Source organism: Rhipicephalus microplus, unplaced genomic scaffold (genome assembly GCF_043290135.1).
Source record: "Rhipicephalus microplus isolate Deutch F79 unplaced genomic scaffold, USDA_Rmic scaffold_183, whole genome shotgun sequence".
NCBI lineage: Eukaryota > Metazoa > Arthropoda > Arachnida > Ixodida > Ixodidae > Rhipicephalus > Rhipicephalus microplus.
In genome coordinates, this window is record NW_027464754.1 from 20,388 (window position 1) to 47,871 (window position 27,484).

Here is a 27,484-nt window from a genome sequence, read left to right on the forward strand (position 1 = left end):
CGCTATGGCACGATCACTGGCTCCGAGAAGCACGGACAAGAGGCACTGAATCTGATAATGACGGTTAAGTAGAGGAACGCATGGTCTTCGGTCTAAACATCCACGGAATCATCAGTTGTCGGCGAAGTACACAATGTGCGAACCCTCACCCAGGGCACTACATCGCTATGGCACGATCACTGGCTCCGAGAAGCACGGACAAGAGGCACTGAATCTGATAATGACGGTTAAGTAGAGGAACGCATGGTCTTCGGTCTAAACATCCACGGAATCATCAGTTGTCGGCGAAGTACACAATGTGCGAACCCTCACCCAGGGCACTACATCGCTATGGCACGATCACTGGCTCCGAGAAGCACGGACAAGAGGCACTGAATCTGATAATGACGGTTAAGTAGAGGAACGCATGGTCTTCGGTCTAAACATCCACGGAATCATCAGTTGTCGGCGAAGTACACAATGTGCGAACCCTCACCCAGGGCACTACATCGCTATGACACGATCACTGGCTCCGAGAAGCACGGACAAGAGGCACTGAATCGCCGGCAGCGCCGCACCATCACGCGCGCCACACCGGGACATACGGTGACTTCGACTGTCCTTGTGGCTTCAGGTGACGTGGGACGAAGCAGGTAAGCGGGTCGGCGTTCGAAACGCACCTCGCAAGGACAGCGCCGACTCATCTGGCGGCCTTTTTGTATGCGCTCGGCGTGGCCGGCGCGCTCAGAAGCGCACTGTTTAACTGAACGGCGACGCAGTGCGCGAAAGGAGGTATATACTCTCCCGGCTGCGGTGTGTGTGCGTTTGCCGCGTCATCTGTGTGTTTCTCGTGTGTGCGTGCTTTTCGTCAAACACACACGCGCACCGTATCGACTCAACACCCAAACCCCCGCGCCTGCACATATATGCGCAGAGCGGGAGAAGGGAGGACAACGGTCGTCATAGCGGCCTGTGTGTGTGCGCGTTCTCTGGATCCCTCGCGCGAGAGGATCTCGTGTTCTGCAGCCGTGTTTGTGTGCCGTACATATATACACTCACGGTTTGCGCTCGCGACGTAAGCCGATGGTCGGGTGCGCTTACCGTCGTGGGTGAGGGATTGAAAAACAGACCCTTTCTCTCGGAAGACGACGACGGTTTGACACAATATTTACTCCCCGTTCCGTCGCCTCCCGATATCTCTGGATAAATATTTTACCTCCGAGCTATATAGCGACTCCGTTTCTGCCTCTTTCAGTCTATATACGTTTGTGTGCTGTGCTAGCTTGGAGAACAAACTCGTTGCGCCTGTTTGGTTTGTCTCCCTTTCACGCCTTCATGTCTCCCCGTGGCTATAGAATGGTGGCGGCTGTGACGTCCCTTCTTTCCCGTCCCTGTCTCTCGCCTTCCTCCCATGACGCGGGAAGTCGGGGAACGAGCGTCGCGCTGAGAGCGTGTACAGTTTTTGGGGGTGCGCCGAAGTTTGCCTCTCTAATTAAGCTTTCCCCGCCGCCGTGTATCTCTTCGCCTCCCCCTTTTCGCTCTGCGAATGTGTTGAATCGAACCGCTTCGCCCTTCGTTCGTTATTTTCAACATGCCCATACGAGAAATCTCTTTCGTGTGTGTAGCAAGACCTGCAGCTGCCGAGGTGGCCGTGTCGAAGCAAAAGCAGGCCAGAACTTTCTAAGGTGAGTCTATTTGCAGCTGAACCAGTGGCCACGTGATCCGAACGGAAACGTCACGTCTGACGTCATATACCACCTTCTGGGACTTTTCTTGTAGCGCACGTAAAAGACAGGACAAGAAAGCTATATAGGTATACACGCACACATACAGCGCTAACTTCCAACAATGCTTTCTTGGAAGTTGGCCCTCTTTGTCGATGTGTGCCTATATGTGTTTTGTCCCGTGTTTTACATGTGCTGTGAGAAATGTTACTGAGGATGTCCTACCAATAAGTCAGCATCGCATTTCGCGTGAACTTTATTTAGTCAAACCACCGCCGTTCAGTTTGAACGAAAGGCAAAGTTGTGTCTGGTGTTTATTTTGCCTCTTTCGGTAGTTGGCCCGTGTCACTGGAACAGCTCCCTTACCCTACGCCGGTTCTCGCAGTTTTGCCAGCGTGACTATGAAGCTACGCCCCGCCGTGGTGGTCTATAGACGGTTTCGAGGTCACAAGCGTTCTACCCAAGAAAACTTCTGGTCACCTCATTTACCACCTCCTAACGTCGACACACAAAGCACGTTTTCATGTTCCTTTTAAGTGTAAGTAATGTCTATCTTGAGTTTTTCTGTTAAAATAAACGTGCGTATAGTTCAAGGGAATCTCTTAAAATTTTTAAGTAGCTAAAAAGAACATTTATTTGAATATATTTTGCAAATATGGGGAAGAAAGTGTAGAAAATCAGCGGGCTATTTTCTGAAGCTCGTCTTGCCCACCAATGCTATTTTGGAACATCGGTGGAGGAAACCGGATGTCATCAAGGAGTGGTGTTTGTGAATAGTAAAAGAGCATATTGTGGCTAAAGTACTCGGCTGCTGACCCGCAGGTCGCGGGATCGAACCTCGGTTGTGGCGGCTGCATTTTCGATGGAGGCGGAAATGCTGTGGGACCGTGTGCTCAGATTTGGGTACACGGTGAAGAACCCCGAGGTGGTCGAAATTTCCGGAGCCCTCCACTACGGCGTCTCTCATGTAATCATATGGTGGTTTTGGGACGTGAAACCCCACATATTAATCAGTCTAACTATACTGCCACTGCTTGCTTCTACAATGACGCGTCGCACTATCGTTGACGTCATACGTGAGGTTTCTGCTTAGGTCACGTGTCGTCGAGCTGTTGATGCGCAGATACCGAGTTCGATAGCATTGTCGTCTTTATGCGTGCATGCCTATACGTGGACTAGGATCGCAGAAGGCTATAGATGGCGTTGCACCGTACTGGTGCATCGGCATATAGCCTTGAGCTAGTGCTGGCAACAGCCACCACTAGCTCACGATTCAAGCGGAGAGCCTATATGCAGATACATTTATAAGCAGATGCGCTTTGCTGGTTTACATTAAGGCAACAGCCAGCACTCGGTCGTCGCGGTAAATATCAGCCCAAGCGTGCTATGTCCGCCAGCTGAGGCGAATTCGCAAGCCGGCAGATTTTGCTTCTTCCGACCCCCTCCCCCCTCCTTTTTTTCTGTCACGTGGTTCACGCACCCTCTGCGGTCAGCTGGCCCCGATTTTGGGGTGGGGTGTGTTTGTTGTTTGTTGTCGCGTTTTTTTTTTAAAGCCGTACCATCGCTCTTTTTTTCTTCCTCGGTCATCTGATGTTCGTATATAACATCCCTACATAACGTGATAGTGTCTGGCAACTTGTACTTCGGACAACTATTTTTACCGTTTCAGCTAAAGTCCTTGCTTTGTTCACAAATTGTAATTATAGTTTGTATTCTGTATTGAAACGCAGTCAAACTACCTATACTTGAATATATCCAGTTCTTGTACCCTTGTAGCAAACCACTTACACCACTTGATGTAACGCAGGCGTCGTCAGCCTATCGCGCCAAAACAAATGGCGGCAGATCAGACCTAAGTCCAACAAGTATACGTATCACAATATGTATAAATATTAATGTGTACTTAAAACACTGGGAATGTAGTGTAAATATGAGGGAAACATTTTCATTTTTACTATCATAACCGTCATCACTAATGGAATGTCTTCAAGGTGCGTATAGCTGCTTGTCGAGCATGCTCAAGATCTTCCTTTCATCTTGCTGTACGACCATCGTTCCCCTGCTAACGGAAATCTGCTACGTCACTGCTGATATTACACCGTGTGTGACATACGTGTACAAAAGCCGCAGGTGGACGCTACACACGAACCCCAGCGTCCCCTCTTCATACGCACATATATTGACTGATGCGACCTGTCTTTATACACGGGCTGCACGTCGATATACTATATACCGGAACACCGACAGCTTGCCTCCGTGTACGCCATCAATGGCCTCAAGGTTCTCTTCCAGAGACGTACGAGTCTATTCTCAGGAACCGTGGACACGTTCGACGTTGACGGATTCCACATTAATTCTCCGACTCGGGCTCATTTCCTTCGACTCCCTGGTTCCCACGTCCAGACTCATACCGCGAGTTTCGTGACGTCACATGCACGCTACACCCCTCCCCCTAATCCCGACTCACCTGCGCGATCTTATACACCATTTAAGCGCATGCGCAGTCGGTTACACACCCGTACGACGCGTGGGTCCGCGCCACGAACATACGGTGCAGATTTTTACAGGAACTAGAGGGCATATAGTTCCACTTCTATCCCGAGCCACTGTCGTCGCTATTGAGGCGCGCTTTATTCGGGCGCTGCCCCTGCCGCTCGTATCTGTCATTCCTTTGTATAAGGCGGGAGGGGTACATGTGTTCGTCTAGGTGGACCCCCTTCAGGTGAGGAGGGGGGATGGATCGGGGAAGCCTCTGTCGTCTATCGTTTTCATCTTCACGCCTTTTTTTTTTTTTGCGTCGTTCTTGCCCTTTTTTGGAGAGTTGCCGTCTTGACTTTGCTCCCGTCCGATGAAAGAACACCGCACCTTGGCTTCTCCCTTCGATCGCTCGTGAGCACGCGATGGTTGCCGTTCTGCTAGACGGAATGAATGGCTGAACGGCACGTCTGCGTAAATATGCAGACACGTATGCAGTATGTACTGTATTCTATATATATATATATACATGTACTTTTATACGTACATCTATCTTCAATGCATACACGAAGGAAACAAATGGAAATTACAAGGGGCTCGTTTTGCGCAATATCAGTGAGAACTAATAGGCAACAGTGCCGAGGAAAGTATAGGGGATGTTGTTGCAGACTTTACGTCATTATAAGGGAGACGCTCGGTAGGTTTCGCGGCTGATGCTTGTCCTGTCCGCGATGTCCTCTCTTCGATGACCGCTAGCCGATCGGGACCCGTCTCCGAACTTCTTCAACCTTGTCCCAATGTTTACTTTTCTCCCGATACCTTTTAATCCCAACGTATACCTTGTCTTGTGAACCACTGCTGAGCTGTGTCACTTCGCTCGAAACAGTTGCGGGGTTCATTTTTTTTTTCTTTGTTTCCTCTTTTGAATTCGCTGCCGCCCATCACGTTATTACATTCATACATTAAGTTTACCCTCCCCTGTTATATCCCCTGTACTTTCTTTGGCATCATTGCCTGTTAGTTCTCATCAATATTTTGTACATTCATAATTAATATTCTTTGCGTGCGTAATCACGTTAACCGCGATTAAACATTGCAGCTGCGGATATATGTCGGATCATAACCATTCTTCCTCGTGAAAGTGCGAAAAAACGCGGCTGCCTTCTCCAACTTTTCTATACATTACCGCTTGCTACGATCATCATCGTCATCTTCGTCATCATCATCATCTATTTTAAAGGCCCCTGTTCGGGTATTCCACAATGGGGGAGCATACACAAGAAAAAAGGAACGTTCAAACAGCCATGAATTGAGCAAATGTGATAAAAGTCACATTTGGAAAGGAACGAGGGGAAATTCGAAGACAGCCAAAACACACAGGAAGAACAACGCGCTCAGAGAGAGAGAGAGAGAGAGAGAGAGAGAGAGAGAGAGAGAGAGAGAGAGAGAGAGAGAGAGAGAGAGAGAGAGAGAGAGAGAACCTCAGATTACGTTGTGCATCAGCACTCCAGATGTTTGTTGGCACGTTTCGAAATTTGCTAAAGGTAAAAAGGAGTTGTTGAGAGATTTGGTAGCCTGCCGTGAATTCTTTGTGGACTGTTTGGCAGGTGGCGCTGAATGCGGTTTCTGCGGAAAAAGAAGCAGGCCACGTAAGTGCGGGAAGTCGTAATAAAGCTTATGAAAGCAGCATAATTATAGCGAGAGATTTTTCAGCGAAGTGCTAACGATTTGATTTCCAAGGATGATTTGACGCTTGTGACACTTGGCCGATGGTCGTATACTGGGATGTGAAAAACCGGGCTGCGCGGTTTTGGACGGCTCCAAGTAGGTCAACAAGGTACGCTTGATGTGGATTCCTCATTGCCGATGCAAATTATAATTCAGTGAGAAAAGGTCATTTTTTTCAATTTTATTTAATTGGGCGGCTGATAGCGATAATTGTTGCCTCACTTCGTGTGCCCTCGAGTATGTAACATATCTGCAAATGTGGTTCCACGTTCTTCCCAGGGCTGAATTTTAAAGAAGCCGTAAAGCTTAACATTGAACGATCAGTACATTAGCATGGCTGGAAGGTTGTACATATAAATTCATATAAACAGATTATGACTTTGACGAAGAGCTGCACATGTAGCGTGTCTGTGCGAACACGCATATAATCCTCCTCCTAATGACGTAATCACCATCAACGTGCTAAAGTTCTCGATGTTGGGCTAGATGTTCATAGCATTGCCCTCTCTATTCTTCTCCCTGTGATTATTATGATGTGATTATTATGTGTATATTAGAAAAATAAAAGAAAAACTGGACTGTGTTTGCTGCATCACTTGGACGCACCTGGCGAAGTTTCCTTGCCCACCGTACAGTCATGTTTAAAGTGAAATAGTATACTTGTGGTCTAATCGAAAAAAAAAAATAACAGCCGTTGTATGGGAACAACTGAGGATTGCAGAGTGGGCAAGTTAATTGGCTGCAGTTTTCAGGCCCAAACTGAGCTGTGCTATCAAAACGACATTGTATGAGAAAAACAAATGAGTCAAAAGAGGTACAGCAAACGTAATTTCAGCTGCCGTGTCATGCGTATTCACCGTGTTTTTTTTCTTTCTTTTTTTTCAGTGGCCCTTGACGTCGAAGAACATCAGCTGACTTACACAAAGATGTCCGGATATCCGCCGTCTTCACCCTTTTCTTATGTGCGTCAACTCCAGGTACGACGCATGTACACGTTTTTTTTTCATATTCAAGAGTATCTTTTATTAAATGTTTCTGGTCGGCTTTCCTCTGTCTGTGATGGTCGGCCACCACGCGTTGTTTGAAGAATAACAAGTAAAACTTTGTTGTTCAGAACGATCCGACAGTTTGGTCTTGGGGCCATCAAGTCGCAGCTGCAGGAGTCCGTACAACATCAAAGCTTAGCGTGTTTAATATAGAGTGTATAGAGATTCTAATAGAGAGAGTGTAAGAGTGTTTAATATAGAGAGCAGTGGATACAACGTACCTGAAAGACTTAATTGAAGAACATAGCAATGCGATAGGCTGACGAAGGGATGGCCGTCACATTTGCTGTTTTATCAGCGTCTGCGAAGCGGAGCTCCATAGTGTTGTTGTTGTAGCTTTAGAGTGTGCATGAACATTCGTGAGATTTAGTTGCGTACAAGGTGTTCTAGTCGCCGTTTCCTCTTCTCACGTTCGACAGATGTGGAGCCATCAGTTCGGTCACGTGACCTCACGTAGCCGCGCACTTTCTTCGGGAAAAAAAAAAATAAAACGGAGAAAGGTAGAAAGAAAGTGCTTCGAGACGCGAAGGAAAAAGCCTTCCCCGGTACTTTCGTGAGTTCGCGTGTTTGCTCTCCCCTCGCGAATGGGGGGCGCAAGGGGTTTATTTCGCATACTGGACGGAGACAAATTAGGGGCAATAAGTCTTCCGCATCCCTGCGCGATGGCGTTGTCACGTGAGACTCTTGTACGTGCAAGCTCGCGTCTTCAATGGTTGGATGTGCGCTGTGAAGGATGGGTTCTGCGAAAGCGTCGGCCTTTCACGCCTTTTCTTGAATGCTCGTTCTTCGACCTTTCATCACTCGTTCCTCTTAGACCTTGGTGTCTCAATACGTTCGATCGACCATGAGAGCTTCGACCGTGGGCACGATTTTGTCTCGCGGGCTGTGGACTCGTGTTTCATCGTGCTGGGGGAGCATAGGAGTTGGCAAGAGGGGGAGGCGAAAGAGGCACCAGCCCCCCTCCCCCCTTTTTAAGCAACACCAGCACTTGCCCCTACCCACAACCTACACCTGCGCTTTCCTCTCCCCTTCCCCCCACACGTTATGCAACATGGGTTTTATCCTATTGCCTACACTCATGTGGGGGAGTGGGGTGGGAGTGCTGGTGTGGGTTGGCGGAGGGAGGTGAAATATTGGTATACCTTTTGTGGGGGTGGGGAGGGGGAAAGAATGTCCCTACCTATAAATGCTAGCACAGCAATTCGTTGTCTAGCAGAAGCTGCATGCCAAAAAGCACCCATCCCTTTCTGCTGACGACCATGGCTCGACTTCCTCAAGGTTTATGCAAGAACATTTGCTGCGGATGTGTGGATTGACTTATGCATAAGCTGTACCATGTTGTTGGTGTAACGTCATGACGAGAGTTTCAAGAAAGATGCCGTTGGGGGCGCGAAAATGATCAATCAATAAAGAGCGCGATAAATGCGTATCGGCTGCTCATTTTGGAAAACGTGAGAAAGACGTCTGAGCGTCTCCAGGAACAACGACACGCTGCTCTACTGTCGTCGATCGTGTTTTTGAATGTCGTGCATGAACGGTGTTGAAAACATATTTGGCACTCACCATTGTTATTGTCAGCAGTGGTTTCTTACGAAATCAAAAAGCTGATTGCTCGATCACGCGTTCAGTACAGTCACTGTATACGTATTCATGAGCAAAGAGTGGCCTTTCTCTAGTTGCTGCTGGTCAAAGGTACACTCAAAGGCAGTAACAGAGAGTTCTGACACCCCCTATAGAATGTTTATGCCCGTCTGGCACAGGGGTTAATCTCCTCTTTCATCGCCTCGCCCGAAGGAAACTGCTGGACTTTTAAATGAAGTTGATTTATTGATTGAATAGTAATAAATAAATAAATAAATAAATAAATAAATTAAGTAATATTTCAGCTTCCGGGTGATATTAAGGTATTTACACGCCTTCGCATGGACCGCGAGTTGGCAAACTTAGCCGTTCCATGAACACCCCCCTCCCCACCCCACCCCACAAAAAAAAAAACAAAAAAAATTGGGCACAGTTCTGACCAGTGCGCCTTTGACCAAGCGATGATGTCGTAGGATGACGTCATCATGTGACTTCATGCGATGAGACGTCACGGCTATGCCATCGAGATTTCATGAATCTTGGCGATCTGTGACGTCATCACGTGATGGACATTCTTGACGTCACTCGCGTTAAAGCCCCCGTCGTGGGATGCATGTTCGACTATCGTGTTTTATGAGGCATCGAAGGTATTCGACTTAGAAGCATGGAATTCAGTATACCTGAAGGAGGCGACCAGTGGCATAAGTCTAGAAAAATAACAAGGGCGGACGCAAATCAGGGAATTTCAGGCATATTGCTCTTTCAATACGTGTGGTATTACTATAACACAAGTCCTTCAAAATAAGAAGATAAGGTTACAGCTCGAGTAATTGCATTGTTCTAATCCGTCTTTTTTGAACAGGTCGAGCGGCTTTTGAAATTTTTATAGTTTCAGACAACCGAAGGGTATTGAACAGGTACACACTTTTAAAAATATGACATGCGCTATGCCCAGTAACTGTCAAGTAACTTAAGTGTACGACGTTCCAAACCTTAATCGCAAGGGGGTACACTTGCAAAGAGCGCCCCCCCCCCCCCCCGCTTGAACACAAGTAGTGTTCGAGCCCGTCTGGGGCCCCCTAATGATTTACACCAATGGAAACGACAATACATTCTTATTGCTCATGTTTACTTTTCATTCCCGCGGAAAGTTTCCGGTCATGCTGTCTTATCCTGCGCAAGAGACGCGAAAGACGTCTTGCAGTATCTTTTTTTTTATCGAAATGTTTCAATCTACAGTCGCCATCGTGTTTGCGAAGCGCTGCGCCGTGAGGATGCTGGAAGACGCGATAGGCGAGCGTGATAACGAATCTTCTCCGGCTTTGGTGGTGAGCTTACAACTGTTTCCGGCTGCATGGAAAGTATTGCCTTGTTCTCCGAACTCCCATTGACAATCTGGGGCGTTTTGCGTCCCTAAACCACAAAATGATTATGAGAGACGCCGTAATGGTGGAAGGCTCCGGAAGTTTCGACCTTCTGGTGTTTTTTTTTTTTTTTTTACACGCACTCGCATCGCACTGAACGCGGGCCTCCAACACCTTTTTCACCTCCACTGAAAAAATGTGACCGCACTGGTCGGGATTCGATCCTGCGACCTTCGGGTCAGCCGTCGAGCAGCGTAAATCGAACCACCGTGGCGGGTTCCGGGGCATCTTGCAAAATACGCGAGAAAACCACAGGAAAATACTATTCATGAATGTAATACTAGTATGATAACACTCCATGCTCAAAGCGCTTTGGGCTACCGGTTATACGAGCTATACGTTCTTGTGTGAAGAATGACTGCATCGAAAACGGTGCGTATAGCACTGCAGCCGCCATGAATAAAAATGAAATATTCTTTAAAAAAAAACCACAAGCAAAACTTGTTTAGAGCCGACATATTAGGGGGCGCGAGGGGTTGGGGGTTCGATTTTCTCGAAAATTTTCAATTTTGCTTGGGTATATGTATACACGTATACACATACGCACGCACGAGCATACATAAAGTGTTTGAACCCCCCACCCAGTGACTCCCCCGATACAGTAAAATTGTATAACTACATAAAGGTGTCATGGGTCACTGGGGCATTTTGTTTACCCTCCGAGTATGTATGTCATTTTTACCAGTAGGCTTGTATTCTCGAAATTTCTATTTCACGTATTTCCGCTGTTCTTTATATATATATATATATATATATATATATATATATATATATATATATATATATATATATATATATATATATATGTATGTATATGTATATGTATGTATGTATATGTATGTATGTATATGTATATATATGTATATGTATATGTATATATATGTATATGTATATATATATATGTATATATATATGTATATGTATATGTATATATATGTATATGTATATATAAAGGGAAAGAAGTGTATACCTAAGGGCTCGTTTTTTCCGTGTTTTGACACAATATTAATGAGATATAACAGACAGTAATGCCAAGGAATGTACAGGGGAAGTTATTAGAACCAGTGGAATGTAAATAAGAAGAAAGAAAAGTGGGCGAAAAAATAACCAGCCGTGAGCAGGAAACGAACCTATACGACCTTCGAATCACGGCTGGTTATTTTTCCACCCACTTTGCTTTCTTCTTATTTACATTCCATTGGTTCTATGAACTTCCCCTGTACATTCCTTGACTGTCTGTTAGATCACGCGCGCACGCAGACATATATTCAATGGTGAAGCTGACTAGCAAATCGTTCCTTTTATACCAAACTAAATAACTATTATCATCGTCATGAATGATCATGTTCGCCACATAATGTGAGTGCATCACTCTAGTGCTCGCCAGTGTTCCAATCAATACGAAGAAGGCAGCAACAGTTCGCCCAACAACAAATGGCTGTGATGTGACGGCGGCGAGCTGAAGGCCCCGAGTATATAAGTAATATATACGAGAGGCTACTTGGGCACGAAAAAGGCAATGGCGTCTGCGAGGAGACCCCCAAACGGTGGAAGGCCTACGCCCACGAAGCCTTCTGCGCCGTGCCCGTGAGACGAGAAGTGCGAACGCTAGTTTTCAGCGAGAGTTTCTGTCTCTGCGGTTTGGTTATCCGAGTCGTGCCTGTGCCTGTTTGTTGTTTAACTCGAAACTGTCTGCGCTGAGAGTCAACTTCGCAACAACCTTCAAGGCGAGAACCGACGTATTGTGCGTTGACGCGACCACATACACAGAGCACTCCGGGACAGTTGTAAGCGTCGTTGATCACCAACTCAGGGAAGTCAACAGCGCTTCGATCAAAAGCAACAACATCCTCGAGGCTGAGGAAGTATAGCGATCGCCATCACACACCAGAGCGAAGAGTCTATACTACAGGAATAGTTACTGACTCGCAAGAAGCGTGTCGACGGTACAGCAGTGGACGCATATCCAGTGCTGCCATCCGCTTACTCAAGGGAAGAAAAATCAACTTCTCGAGCTGCTCCATTGCGTGGACACCAGGCCATGAAACTGAGACAGGGAACCAGCGTGCCGACGCCATTGCCCGAGAATACGCCGACCGGGGGGCGCACAACGACGAGGAACCAGCCACAGTTACTAGACGCTCTGGAGCAATCTTAAAACACCAGAGAGCCCTGAGGAGGTATACCCTCCTCCCCACGAAGACCTCAGCAGATAGTATAGTCGGTTGGTCGCAGACAGCTGCAGACTAATACGTACTCCAATCTCAGTCCTCTGAGTAAAATCTATCCGTGAATATACGCCAACAAATGCCCGCTATGCAGAGAACACCCCACATTTTATCACGTGACATGGGCCTGCCAACACACACAGGTAGTGCCAAGAAAACTGTACACGAACACCGGAGCAGTGGGAGGCTGCGCTGTCCTGCTCTATAAGCCCGAAGAACAGCTCAAGCTGATCGACAGAGCTTGCAAGATGGCCAAGGCCACAGGGGCCCTGGACTGAGGGCTCCACCGTCACCGGAAAAGTATTTGTTATAGTCTTGCATTAATTAATTCGGAACAACACTATAGCATCAAAAGAGTTGACTGTTGGGCGAGTTGGTGTAGAAATGATCGTGGGGACGCAACTAAACACAACACGCGGGAAGAAACAGACAAGGCACTTAGCTTAAGGCTATAGCAATGACCTAGAAGCAGCCTAGAAACAACCTACATCAGTATACTAGCTAAGGCTTATAGAAACAACTGTAGAAGTGTATCCAGATCACTATTCAGAATCGCCCGGCTTCAGTTTCGAGGCTTGCGTGTCTTGTTGCAAGCTCTGCCTTATTTTTTCTTGTTTTTATTGACCCGGTATGCATATTCGAAAAAGGGGTATCCTCCCGTTATCTTTAGTTCTCTTTAGGCTTCAGTGAACATGCTAAAACGACGGATGAAGAGACATTTGTTGCCATGCGAACTACAGCATGGCCGTGCTAAGTGCGCTTTGAGCTCCCTATATTGAGCCTATGGCCGCGGAGTTATGTCTAGTAAATTTCTTGCTAGACACTTTGTGGCGGCCACAGCTGGGAGCGTCCGGGCGCCGTATCTCTTTCTTCGACGGCGATGGTCGCCTCGCCTTCGTACGCGCGCGTGTTGCGGGCCGAGTGGTGGGCGGGGTAGGCTGCGACGACGATTTACGACGTCTGTAAGCGCGAGCGACGCGTCTCGTATACCGCGCGGTTTTCTTTTCTTGTTCCTCGCGCCGTTTTTTGCAACGCATGCGAGCATGCATGCGTTCCGCGCGTATATATATGTGAACGATACGCAAAAAGCTCGCCTCCGCGGTATGGCGCCCTGCAGCGCGAGGAAGAAACGTAGTCTTCTCGAACTTTTCCTTGTTGGTATTGTTGTTGTCGATGCCGCTGAGTCATTGTGTCCGTGAGCGCACGTGTCTGCGACCAAAAGCTTGGAAGCTTGCGCGCCCGTGTGTGCGGGATTATCGGTCGAATGTCTAACATTACATATGTACGTTTGTCACTTCATTCGCTCATTTGAATGCGAAACATCAAACCATCCATCAGATTATCATGCAGAATTACTTTGTCTGAATGGCTATCTTTTCTACCGTTGTGGGTCGATGCCGTTCGTTGTTAATCATATCAACATTAAGATCATCTTTGTGATGATGATGATGGTGACGATCATAATCATCATCATCATCAAATGGTTGCCCTGCCCTTGTTGTCCACACAGTGTACCTTGCCGAGGTAAAGGAAATGAAGGTGTGAATGAAATGATTAAACAGATGCGTACGAATCGGTGAATTCTACGAGGCAATTGAGCCATATTTTGTGCGCCTCCGTGGTTATGCGGTGTTCGGTTGGTGGTCGCGGGTTCGATTCCTACCGTGGCGGTCGCATTTCGATGGAGGCGAAACGTTAGAGGACTCCTTACTGCGTGATGGCGGTACACGTTAAAGAAGAGCTGGCGATCAGAATTCGAGCAGCCTTCCGCCTACGTCAATTGCGCCTCTTAATCATATCGTGGTTATGGAATGTAAAAAGCTCAGCAATTATGGTTATTATTGTTGTTTCGGCTTGCGTTTTGCTGTCTCGCGCCACCGCTGAAAAGACTTTGTGTGACTCGGAACATCGTGGAGAGAGAGGTGGGAAAAGGAAAGAGATAAGCAAAAATGAAAATGGCACCGCGGGCATGCATGCAGCCGAGTTGTAAACAACTCCGCTTTGCCGAGTATATAGTTGCGCGGTAACTTTCTCGTCGTGAATTCGAACTGCGTGCCTTCTCCGCCTCGTTGATCGAACGGAACGTGCGGCGTTGTTATACGCCTCGCGCTAAGCGCATACAGCCGCGATCGATTTATGAAAACGCCTCAGCTGATGGCGCTGCGGAGTGCGTAGCGGATGCCGAAGGCCCCCGCGGCCAAATCGGTTAAACCCGGAACTGTTGCGTGGAAGAATTCTGACCCTCCGCGCATTTTGTATTTATCTCTCACCAGATGAAGAGGGCTTGCGGGGTGTACACTGCCGACTACCTTGTTTTTAACGCGTGCATCGCACGAATTGGTTGCTCAGAGGCCGCTCGCAACACGCCAAGGCTCGCTAATATAGGAGTCGGGAAGGGATCCTCTCCGATGGTTTATGGGCTATGCGGCCTTCTGGCACGGCGTTGTTGTTATTTGCTCGTATAGTTTTGAACGTGCGTGTTTCTGTAATGAGGCCGCCAAATGATACATTTTCTTTCTCGTGGACTGCGCTCACTGCCATGTCAAATGGTTCTGGCGTTCTGCTGCTAATGCAAAGGTGGCGGGTTCGAGTCATATAATAATCGAGGGATGCGAAACGAACGTTCAAGGGCACGTTAAACTGTAACTAGCTCGAATTCTTACAATTATGTAACCCCTTGGTATGGCGCCTCGTATGCAAAATCAAGCATGGACAAGAGAGTGATCAGCGCAGGCGGCATTCCCTTGTGATAATTATTTTTTTTATTTTTTATTTAATACATACTGCAGACCATGGTTAGGTCCAAGCAGGGGGGCACAAGAAGATAAAATGCAAAAAATACAAACAATACAAGCAAACAAGGCACTTATACAGGGGGTAATTCATTCCACTCTTGTATCGTACGCGGAAAAAAAGAGTACTTGAAGGTGTCAGTAGCAGCAAAATATGGGGCGAAAGCATTCGGGTTGTGGTGCCTAGTAGGTCTTGTTTGTAACGGTGACAAGAACGGAGATAGGTCAATGGACAGTGCACCTTTACTTAGTGAAGAAAGGAAATCAAGACGGAAGCACTTTCTCCTGGATTCAAGGCTGGGAATTTTGTTAGCAAGCATTATTTGTGAGGGAGAATCAGTACGTGAGTATTTAGAGAAAATAAACCTTACAGCTTTTCTCTGAATTATTTCTATTTTACGGATGTTGTGATTAGTGTAGGGGTCCCAGACTATACAGGCATATTCGAGCTTGGGTCTAATAAAAGTAAAGTAAACATTCGTTGTGCACAGGCAAGTTAACCGCGGTTTCGACCTACACCGGTTAACCATGCCGAACCGTGGTTAGCGCCAACCACGGTTCGTCGATGTTACACAGCGCAGAAGTGCCTTTGGTTAAGTGTAGTTAAGGCGGCAAACGCCACCTCCATGAACGCCGATATTTTCTCGGTTAACCGCCAAACCGAGGTTGCCAAGCTCGGTTTCCTGCAACCGCGGTTAGCGGCATAACCGTGCTTTCGCGTACCGTGTAGGATAAGGAAACCGCGGTTACGTTTTGGGTCGCATAGCATACAGCTACAGGACATCTCTTTTTGTTACGTAACATACTATAGGACCTTTAGAGCATTGCTACGACTGAGCTATTGTAGTATGCATGTATGTATGTTGTCTTACACCGCCTTGTTCGACTGTCGGCACACGCGCACTTCTGGCATGTGCATGCGCACCAAGCATGCCTGCAAGTCTCAGCATGATTGCTGTCGTATACGCACGGCTTAGGGCGTTTCATTGGTGGTATGCGAGTAAAGACTATTATGCTATATATACACATACTATCATGAACATAGCCAGGACTATTCGTTTTTTTTTTGTTTGTTTTAGGAGCTGAGGTGGGTCAAAAAACAACTTTTATGTATGTTCGTGTCTGTGGGCGTTTATATGTATATACAAGCAAATTAGAAAAATTTCGGTGAGAGTGAACTTGAGGCCACTGCCCTCTCCCTCCATGCAGATTTATCCCCGGCTTCGCCAATGGCTGCATTTGTAAGTTTGATCTGCCATTCTTCACGCTACAAACGTGAAATAGCAAGTTGAATTAACATGGTTTGCTTATAATCAGCTATTCACGCCCTAGCGACTGTTACTCGGGCGGTGCCTCCGCAAGAAGTCCAGGTGACAGTTGGACACCAGGGGGGTTTTGAGCGCGCCTCGTTCACGTGACGCGTTCGCATCCCGCGGCAGTTCTCTCTCGAGACCGCCAAGTATCCTGCTGAGCTATTACACGCCACAATGCGCTAAACGGTTTGCACCGGACCTCCCTTTTTCTTTCCCTCTCCTCCCCCTCTCCAGCTGGCCCCTTCTTCCCTGCCGTTTCCCTTTCTTTCTCTCTCGCTGCCTCTTCCCGACCCGCCTCGGAGCCGTCCTTATATAGGTAGGAAGGCAGTGTGCCGTCTTCCACTTCCACATCTGAACCACAACCAGCCCCCGTTCCAAACACCTGACGCACGACACGTGCTCCGGAGTTCGTTGTTTTTGTTGTGGTTCGGTGCCTTATTCCGCTGAATGAGGAGACGGGACTTAGAGGGAGGGAGAGGGTTACTAGCCTGCAGGACAAAAGCTATGTAGGCCAACCGCTCTCAACACACCCGCGCCACAACCCGCGACAGACTCGCGCGTCCGCGCGGAAAGGGTCTCCCATCACGTGGAGAACAACAATGGCGCCGCCCGCTCTACCTTCCTTCCACGTTGCTTTCAAAGATTGTTTCTTTTTTCTTTTGCGGTTTTGTTGTTGTTGTTCCGTTCGTTCTAAACCACCGCTGTGGAGCAACTTGCGTGTCCCGCGGAGCATAGCGTCTCGCGACGGACACCTTGCACTCCGTCTTCCCCTCCCCAATTGTGCGACTTTGCGACAATCTTCTCCTAAACGCCCCCGCTTTTATTGTCGGGATTTTATTTTTTGTTCATCTTCTTTCATGGTCACTCTATCAGGTAATGTCCGCTTCCACAATAGGTATGCGATGCTCAATAGGAAAGAAATAAGGAAAAAAAAAGAAACGGAAATAACGGTAGGCCTTAAAAAAAAACCGAACTATAGGATGCGCGGAGGAAGTTTGAAAGGTTGGGGTGGGGGATGATAAACGCTGCGGTGAAAGCCTGCATCCTCCTTTCCCGCCCCCTCGCGCGCCTGTCCGGTACTTTTGGACAGTCGGTGTGTGCACGGGAGCTACGTCTAGAAGCGGAGCGGATGTAGGCCTACGTTCTCCTTTTATTCTTGCGATGGGTGTCTCTCGTTCGTTCAGGTTGACGTTTAACGGTGGAAAAAATGAAACGCGTCGTTTGCGACGCGCAATTATACATTTACCTCGGTAATTTTTTTTCTTGAAATGCTCTACACTCTTCCCGAAAGATGACATCAGAAGTTTTTAACCTCAGCTTCTCCCACTCGAAGAACTGAATGTTCTGCCCTGCGCTTTCGCGCACTTCTGGATAAGAACTATACGTTACCGTTCATACTCCCATTCCCGTAGACGATACAGGCGGGCAGTTTCTTCTTCAGGAGAGCGTGCGACTTTAGCCATCGCTGAGCTTTCCATCTACATGCAGCAGCTTCATCTTTAGTGGACCACACGTTTCAACGTTTCCGCATTTAAGGCAATCGGCATTGATTTTTTCCCTCAGGATGGCATTAGATACTCAGTGAACAATTGGGGGGGGGGGGGGGGGTGCATTTAATGCTTGACTTCCGGCAGTTTCTGTTGAAACACACTCTGCAAAGCGAACATTGCCAAATTTTAGATACCACTTGGGGCGTGGTCTTCACTGAAACCACATGACGGTCGTTCCAGTATCCATAGAAAATATCTCTAACTGTGCACATGGTCTGGCTATGAACGGCTACGGCCCCTGCTCAGACACTGCGTCCACCTGTACCTGCTCGACTGACCTTGGGTTTGCACGTGCGTTGGCGGATTAGTGCTTGGTCCTGCTTTGAAGAGAAGAACGGCGAGGGAATGGAGGCTCGGCGAGATTCCCCGGAAGCTATGTGGAACACCGCACCGAGAGAACTGCTAAAGTGTGCGCGGATAAAAGCGTCCACCCCTTTTTCGCGGTAATTTTCTCCGCCCGCTTGTCCGAAATTGTGGGCCCTGCCCAGACTACCTTTTGTGGCGTTGGTGTCGCATCCTATGCCGTTTTTTTTTCGCCGGGGTTTTACGGTTGGGCTGCCTGCGGCACGTGTTGATGTAAGTCTGCAGTCGGTGAGTTTGTGTTGGTCTCACTCAACGTTTCATATGTACTTGGGTCTCACTCACTCACTCACTCACTCACTCACTCACTCACTCGCACACTCACAATCAATCGATCACAATCAATCAACCACTCACACACTCACAATCAATCAATCACAATCAATCAATCAACCACTGACTCACAATCAATTAACTAATCACAATCATACAGCCACCCACAATCAATCATACAGCCACCCACAATCAATCATACAGCCACCCACAATCAATCAATCAACCACTCACAATCAATCAACAACTCACAATCAATCACTCACAATCAATCAACGACTCACTCACAATCAATCAACAACTCAATCACAATCAATCAATCACAGTCAATCAATAAATCACAGTCAATCAATCACAGTCAATCACTAAAATTCAATCACTCACAATAAATCAATCAATCCGCATGGATAATGTGCAGGTCTGGGAGATCTAAACGCGCAAGTGCAATTAAAAAATGGCTGATATTTCAAAACAATCAAGGTTCCTTTCATAAAGAGAGATGGTTGGTTGCGAAGCTTTCTCCCATGTTAACTGAATCAAGGTCCAAAACCAAGGAGCGCGCAACTAAACCAAGAAATGGCGAGCGACCAGGTGCGATGCCTACGTGATTTGATTGCTTGTTTAGGACCGTATTTTTTAAACACTGAAGTTTAACGAAAACAAATTTCGCTACAATGTAGTCGTCGATCGTGCACACACACTCGCTATGTGTCGGACTGTGCGCTTGCACAGTATGACTGCGATAGTGACATCAGAGGCTCCGGCGTGGAGATGTGGCGTACTCCCAATTAGGTCAACGGTCAGGCGCCTATCTTCTGCACCGCGAAGAACGGTTTCGTGAACCCTCCGATTCCCGAAGGTCAGTCCAAGCTACATTTACTCTGGGTAGCGTGGCTTTGAACTTCCCGTGTTTTTTTTTTTTTTTGTCAAAAGAAATGTAAACTGTGGAGTTGGACAATACGTATGCCGTGGGCTGTTGTTATATTCTGTGTTAGAATGCGCTGATATTTTCATATTGTGTGCGCTGATAGTTTCGTTGCGTAAATTGGCTTTCCTGCGGTGCGTTTTCGGCGCTCATGGACGAGTGAAAAGCATCGCTTAAAAAAAAAAATACTGCAATACACCTTGAGGCAAAGCTTAAAATACCATAAATGACGAAGTATACTCGTCGAAGGTTTCCCTATACACACGCACATACACACACACACGCAATGTAAACAATAGAACATAACCCCAATTCTTTTAATTGTGCACAAAGTTCTCATGTGGGCGCCCAGAAGTAATAAATGCTTTAGTGCGCTTCTTCATCGATGCCTGTTCTTTCTTTCAGCGCTGGTTAGTACAGGAATGATGTTGGCTTGATATGGCTAAATTCTTGCTAATGATGGCTGGCCATCATTAGCCACTAACGTTTTTTTTCCTCCCTTAATGACAGTAGTTGATTACAAATTTTATTCGCTCTGACTTCTTTTGTGCCATCTAATTTCTATACGTATTCATGCTGAAGTAATTAGGTGTAAATCAGCACTCGCTCATAGACTCTTAATCACATCCTTTTGTGTGTGCGTTTTTTATCCATTTGTTCTTTATTGTTGCCTCCTTAAGGACCTTTATATCCCCCTACCACAGTACAGGGTAGCGAACCGGAAATTTTCTTCTGGTTAACTTATTCGTTTTTCTCTACCTTCTCTCTTTCTTTAAACGATACCTGATTAAGAGAGTACACGCGCACGCCCACAAACTAATATATTCGTGACCACTTCTAAATTCTAAATCTGATGCTTTACATTTGCACCGTTCAATTTTCCTTGCCTGTATATGCCTGTATATATCCGTCTACTTTCTTTTTATTTCTCTATATACATTTATTTTTCTTTGCGAGACGACACCGTTCGTCTGCTGTTTTCATCTTCCGTCGCACTTTGTTACCGTTGAGTTATGTAGTTGCTCTTGTAGTGCGTTTTGATACATTCGTGATTTGATTTACACCCTGTCCACTATAATTGATGTACAACTTCGTTATGGTGTACCTGACATTAGTTTTAACGTCAAGTAGACGTATTTGTATCTTGCTGGTACTTGGCTACGGGGCAGAAACCTGGAGACTTACAAAGAGGGTTCAGCTTGAATTGAGGACGACGCAGCGAGCAATGGAAAGAAAAATGGTAGGTGTAACCTTAAGAGACAAGAAGAGAGCAGAGTGGATTAGGGAATAAACGGGGGTTAAGGATACCAAAGCTGAAATCAAGAAGAAGAAATGGGCATGGGCCGGGCATGTAGCGCGTAGACAGGATAACCGCTGGTCGTTAAGGGTAACTATAACTGGATTTCAAGAGAAGGCAAGCGGATTAGGGGGAGACAGAAGGTTAGGTGGGCAGATGGGATTAAGAAGTTCTTGCGGGTATAAATTGACAGCAGCAAGCACAGGACCGGGTTAACTGGTGGAACATGGGAGAGGCCTTTGTCCTGCAGTGGACGTAGTCAGGCTGATGATGATGATGATGATGATGATGATACGTATTTCATGTACTCCCCCGCTTACGCAGGGACCAATCACAGTGACCAATAAGCTACTGATCAGGTCCATGATCTTCAATGATGTAGGCCTATAATTCGCGCCTGATCGGTTAAGCATGGCGACTTGCTGAAAAAGGAACTTCTTGCTCCCGCATTCCTCGTCGTATCCGGGTGGGCGAATACGTGATCGCTTCCGCGTGCAGGTGTCGGAAGAAAAATGCCGAGGAATCTGGCGCTGAAAAGCATTGCGGGAAGGCGACCGCTGTACTGGGGGGGGGGGCGAACTCTTCGTCTTTTTACGGTTGAAAGTAGCGGGAAAAAAGGGGGAGGGGATGCAAGGCAGGGGAAAGGGCTTTCCCCACCTGCAAAGGGAGCCACTTTACTGCCTACCCCACTCTCGTTCCTTATGCCGTATGCACTCGCGTATAACGTCCACCGCAGCTGGGTGCAGAACGTTCAGGTTGGCGGTCTCTCGGCGGGGGTTCCGAGCGTTCTTCGCACTCGCGCCTTTGTGCGCCCACAACGGGTTCCCGCGACGACGTTTCTTTCGCGTCTTGCAGAAGAAGAAAGAAACGCAAAGTGCAGAACTTAAATAAACACGGGGAAAGCGCCAAAAGCGCGAGTTCTGCGGCGTTCTTGCTCTTCTGCATTCGAGTGCTTGGTAAACTTGCAGCGACGCGGGAAAGTGCAAAGCTGCCCCGACGCGCCCAGCCAGTTGGCCTGGTAGTCTCTGCAGTAATTATGCCGGCGTGTGCATTTCAGCGGGACACCGCTACGGTTGTCCAGGAGTCACGTTGTTTGAGCTGCCGACTGTGAGGTCGGGGGATCGACTCCCGACCACGGCGGCCTCACTTCGGTGGAGACGAAACCATTGAGACGCCCACGTGTACTCGGATTTAGGGGCACATTAAAGAACCCCGCGTGGTTGATGTCCTCACCACTACAGCGTCCCTCACTATAGTGTGTCGCGGTTTTCAGTTGCTAAACACCGGTAATTAGTAATATTATGCGCCTCGCTTGGGCGATTGCGGAGATTGACTCGGGATACCTTATACCGAGGGGAAGCGATGTAGAGTGCTGGGACAGTGTTCACAAGATGTCCTCATGCTATTTTTCGTGGGGACAATATTTTTTAGGAATACAATCTTCTTATCACTGCATGAGAGCAGCTATGAAGCAGAAGCTTAGTAAATTTGACCTAAGATGTTGTAGACAGCGGGTGTTTCGGGTACACTTATGAATGTGCCTCTCCGCGGTGGTCTAGTGGCTAAGTTACTCGGCTGCTGACCCGCAGGTCGCGGGATGGTATCCCGGCTGCGGCGGCTGCATTTCCGATGGAGGCGGAAATGTTGTAGGCCCGTGTGCTCAGATTTGGGCGCACGTTAAAGAACCCCAGGTGGTCGAAATTTCAGTAAATTTTGTAAAAAAAAGTTTTCAGTAAATCACGTCCTGTGCTTTTCATTGGTTCCTGTGATTTCCGTGTTGTGGCTTCATTCAATGCATGCAGCGAACCAATCGGCCCAAAAGTCTGCACTTGCTCACTGTCCAACAAGGTGGCCTCGCGGCTTGGGCACTCGGCTGCTGACCAGCAGGTATCCGATCCCGGCGGCTGCTGCCGCACTTTCGACAGATGCGAAAATGATTAAGCTCCGCGTGCCTAGATTCAGGGGCACATTGAAGAACCCCAGGTAGTCAAAGTTTCCGGAGTCCTCCGGTACGGCGTCTCTCGTAATCATATAATTGTTTCGGGACGTTAAACCCCATTAAATGTTTTTTATTAGTACTTTGCTCACTTTACACGGTGCACCTCGTAACAATATCGTTGTTAAACACGCGATTCACACGTGAAACACAGTCACGCCCTCCTCGACGTCTCGCCGTTCCGGAACGAAGTGATGACGTAGTTAGGTGACGTCATTACACTTGTGTGTGAACAACAAAGAGGGGGGGAAGGGGGTGGGGGTGTTTCCGCGCCTCCGCTCGTAGCTGAGCCGGAACCAGAGCCGCGCGCGCCGGAACATCCACCTCAGCTCCGGCCGGGGCTCACAGCTCGGACCGGAAGTGAACGGTGCGGCTAACGGCGCGCGCCGGAAGCGTTCCGGAACCGCTTTGATGGTTGTCCATTGCAAAAAGAAAAAGGTTTGAAGTATAAGCTACAAAAAGCCACTGTGGGGGAATTTTATTGTTCCCACTCCGATACGGCCTGACTTTTCTGTTAGTTGTTTGTATATAGTTTGTCTCTCACGAAAGGCATGTATCCTTTACGACGACCCTATTTTGTTCCGAGTTTTAAAACTGGGTTTCCGTGTCGGCGGCCTGCGTGGCTTTCCGGTGCTTACACGACTTGGGCGTGGCCGTGCTTGTCTATATAAAAGATGTTTTAGCTAAGTTGGGCCTATATATGTATTTAGTATTAAAAGAAAAAGAAAGAACGTAAAGGCTACGCGCGTAGAATTGGTTCAGTATTTTCGTGGGTCGTGTACAGCACGTCCGGATATGTTCTCCAATTCGCCAATCCGAGTGATTGACGAAGGTTGTTGCTCACACTAGCGAAAGATCTTGAATACAGAAGTTGCAGCACTCGTTCCGAAACCTCGGAATCTTTCTTATATGGGAAAGTAACTGCCAATCCGCCAAGATGTACGTTCATCAAAGATTGCTTTAACTTTGCTCTAATGTGAATTTGGCTAAGTACCTTTCAATTGTGCCAGTCTTCTCGAAGTGTGGTATTGCTGCATGGAGTGCTATATACTGATGTTTGTTGAGTATTATTAAACGTTTTTTTATAACTTTCTTTACGAATGTTAACGACTTAAAATCGGCTGTTTCTAAATTTCTGTTTCCGTTTCATACTTTCAAATCTCATTTACCCGATTTGAAAGTATGAAATGGAAGTATGAAATCAATGCATGCAAGTATGAAATGAAAGTATGAAATCTGATTTACTCCTCTGCCTAATGTGCTGTGTTCATCTCTCCTCCCTCTCTATCTTTATCTCCCCCATCCCCCTCCAATGCACAGGGTAGCAAACCGGCTGCCTATAGACTGGTTAACCTCCCTGCCGTTGTTTTCCTCCTCCTTCATTTACTCCCGATTAATACACTGGGCACGTAGCATGTAGACAGGATAATCGCAGGTCATTAAGGGTAAGTGATTGGACTATAAGGGGAGGTGAGTGCGTGAGGGGGAGACAGAAAGCTAGGTGGGCAGATAAAATTAGGAAGTATGACGTTGTATAGCAGAAAGCACAGGACCTGCTTGACCCTATAGTGGAACATGGGAGAGGCCTTAGCCCTGTAGCGGGCGTAGTCAGGCTGTTTCTGATGATCACGAATACGACGATATTTGCTTGAGTAATGATCCTTAATGCGATTACATTCCGATTATGCAAGATAGCAGGTTGAAAAGCACTTAGCGCTAAACTTTTCACTTCACTTCACTTTATTTTCCTTAAATACCTCGCAGGGAGGTATTACATAATGGGTTGGGTTAACATAATAGTGGCTACATAGAAAACAGTGGTTACATACATTTACAAGATAGTGACTATAATGGACGTACAGTATAGTGGCTACAATACACTTATTGAGACATACCAAGTTTTATTTTTTCGGAAAATGAGGATAAGCAGATAGTTTCGACGATATCGCGTGGCAGGCCGTTCAATTCAGCTGATGATCGACAAAAGAAAGATTCAGAAAAAGTCGTATAGTGTGGCTGCGGGGACGAGTAACTTGTAAATGGTGCCCTGTGCGCAGAGATGTGCGCGGTGGCGGGGCCAGAATATATAGGGCATGACAAAGTGAGCTGTAAAAAAACTTGTGAAAAAAGATTATTGAATCGATGCGGCGCCGGGACGATAGCGTGTTCAAGCCAGACTGAATTTTTAGTTGTGATACGCTGGTATAATAAGAATAAGATGATTGGATGAACCTTACTGCGCGGTTCTGAATGGTTTCTAGGGCTTTGATAAGGTATGTTTGATGAGGTGACCAAATGGGAGAAGCGTATTCTAGCTTCGGGAGTACGAGTGACTTATATGCTAGAAGTTTTACATGACGTGGTGCATGGCGGAGATGGCGTTTTAGGAATCCAAGGGTTTGGTTGGCCGAGGCCGTAACGCGTGTTATATGAGTTTTGCATTTAACTTTTGCATACGAGTTTAATGCTTCATGTCAGTTGGCGTTGCTGTTTTGTTGACTTATGTTCTATAATATAATAAAGTTCATATCCCTTTGTTGTGCGCATAATCGGCTCGCTGAGGCCGAATCGGTGAACGGAGCAAGAGCCTCTGTAAGGCCTTGGTGCATTTTCCTTTGGCCACCTTTTTGTAAAGTTACAAAAAGACTAAGGCCTTTACTTTCTAAAATGGTAACTCTAATACAAAAATATTTGATGTAAACGTTGTAATGCTTGTTCAGCAACATCAGATTATTTCTTGTACTGTGCTGCAAATTTTTTTAGAAGGGTGCCAAAAATATTGTTACAATTAAATCGACAAGACTTCAGTGTACCGAACAAGAAGAAGCATACGCATAATAAAGTAAACTGGTGGTATGACTAGGGATCATCGTTGAACTGACGAAGACTGAAAGGAATGTGGCGCTTTCGCAATGGACTTCGTTATTATCGCGCCGGCCAATAGCATCAACTGCCTGAATGTTCACTTGTTTTCATAGCAACATCACAATACACAACTAACGTATGGTGGCCGGTTACAAAGACAACAGTTTGGTTAATATTTAAAACTTCATATTAGCATCTCGTGTGGCCCACACAGTTGTTGGACGTCCTTGTTTTCAACTTGGAATAAACTTGTCTTCACTACGTGCGCCTGCAACATGATTCTGGCGTGATTATATTAAATGATAATATGTTTAATTATTCTTTTTATGATATTGTTGTGAGCTGTCGCTAATGCGTGTGTGGGACGGAAACTTTAATTGCATACACCGATGCAAAGCCACATGAACGTGCTCGAAAATGAGACCGACCCGTCTACCAGCTAACATTCACGCTGTTCCCTATTGAAATTTTGAGGGAGAGAATCCGTTTCAATATTCCGTTCCTCCGAGTTGCTCTTTTTGGAGCACCACTCACAATGGCCCCGGCATGTGGGCGAATTCGCCTGGGGAAAGCTGGCCTTGCGAGCGGCTCCTCTGCGCTGCTACGCGACTGAGCTGATAAGAAGGGTGCACATGGTGTACGTGCATATGCAGATAACGGCGCTGATATAGAACGCGGCATGCCTTCAGCAACGCTCCTCACACACGGAGCGTGTCTACCCGGGAGGAAATGTCCTTCGAACCCGCGACGTCCATATCTATACTTCCCTCTGTGCTATGCGGGTGGGTGGAGGAACCGCCCATGCTGGCGGTAAACAAGTTCACGTGGACTCCCGAGATTGCACGGCGGGAAACGGAAAGTGAAGTCACACACGAGGCAAAAATAGGAAAACAGCCACACAAAAGCGCCCGAGAACACTGCCGAACAAAGATTTTAATGGACCACGTAGTAACGACTTGTACGATTAAGACCTGGTTATTGACGTGCCAAAACCACGATATGATTGCGGGCGACGCCGTATATTCAAGGGCTTCGGAAATTTCGACCATGTGGTGTTTTTTTATTGAAATAGAAAATAAACGGAGTTTTTGTCACCGTTACTTGGCGACGGCTACCCCTTTCTACTTGATTGGTACCAATAAAGAAAATAAAAAAAAACAATATCGCATATACATGGGGGAGGGAAAAAGTTCTCCTATTGGCAGAACAAAGACGTAGACGCCACGCTCACTTGTAACGTTTGTCCGCTCAGTAGTCGTAACAAATCTTCGTTTCTTCGAAGAAGTGTTGCAGCACCTTCATTGCTTTGTCATTTGTTTTGGATGGCCGTGGACCTATTATATCATTCAACCCAAATGGCCGCTCGGGATCTAATTTATGCAGTACCTGTTCTAGTCGCCTTCGGTGTGTGTCGTGTTTCGGACAGTCGAGCAACAGGTGACAGATATCCTCGTCGTCGTGGCCGCATGAACGTGCTGACGATGTTGCACGCTGAATGCGAAGTAGCAATTGTTTTGAATAAGTAGTTCCGAGTTGTAGGTGATGTATGAGTGTGTCGGGACGTCTTGGGAGGCCACGGTATGATTGGTAGTCAAGATTAGAATCAACAGAATACAGGATCGATTCTTTTGTTTTGTCTGTGAACCAGGTAGACAGGCATAATTCACGTTTTGTTGTTCTTAAAATTCTATTTACATCATATTGAGATACCGGAATGATGCACGTTTGCGTAGAATTGGGAGCGGCTTTCGCCAACTCATCCGCCATTTCATTTCCCTTAATTTCACAGTGACTGGGAACCCACTGAAATGTCACTCGATGATTCGACTTCGTAGCTTCTGAAAGCTCTTTTAGTGTAGCGTATGCTATACGCACATCAATGTGTCTTGAAGTGGCATTTTCCACACATACGAGTGCTGCCAGAGAGT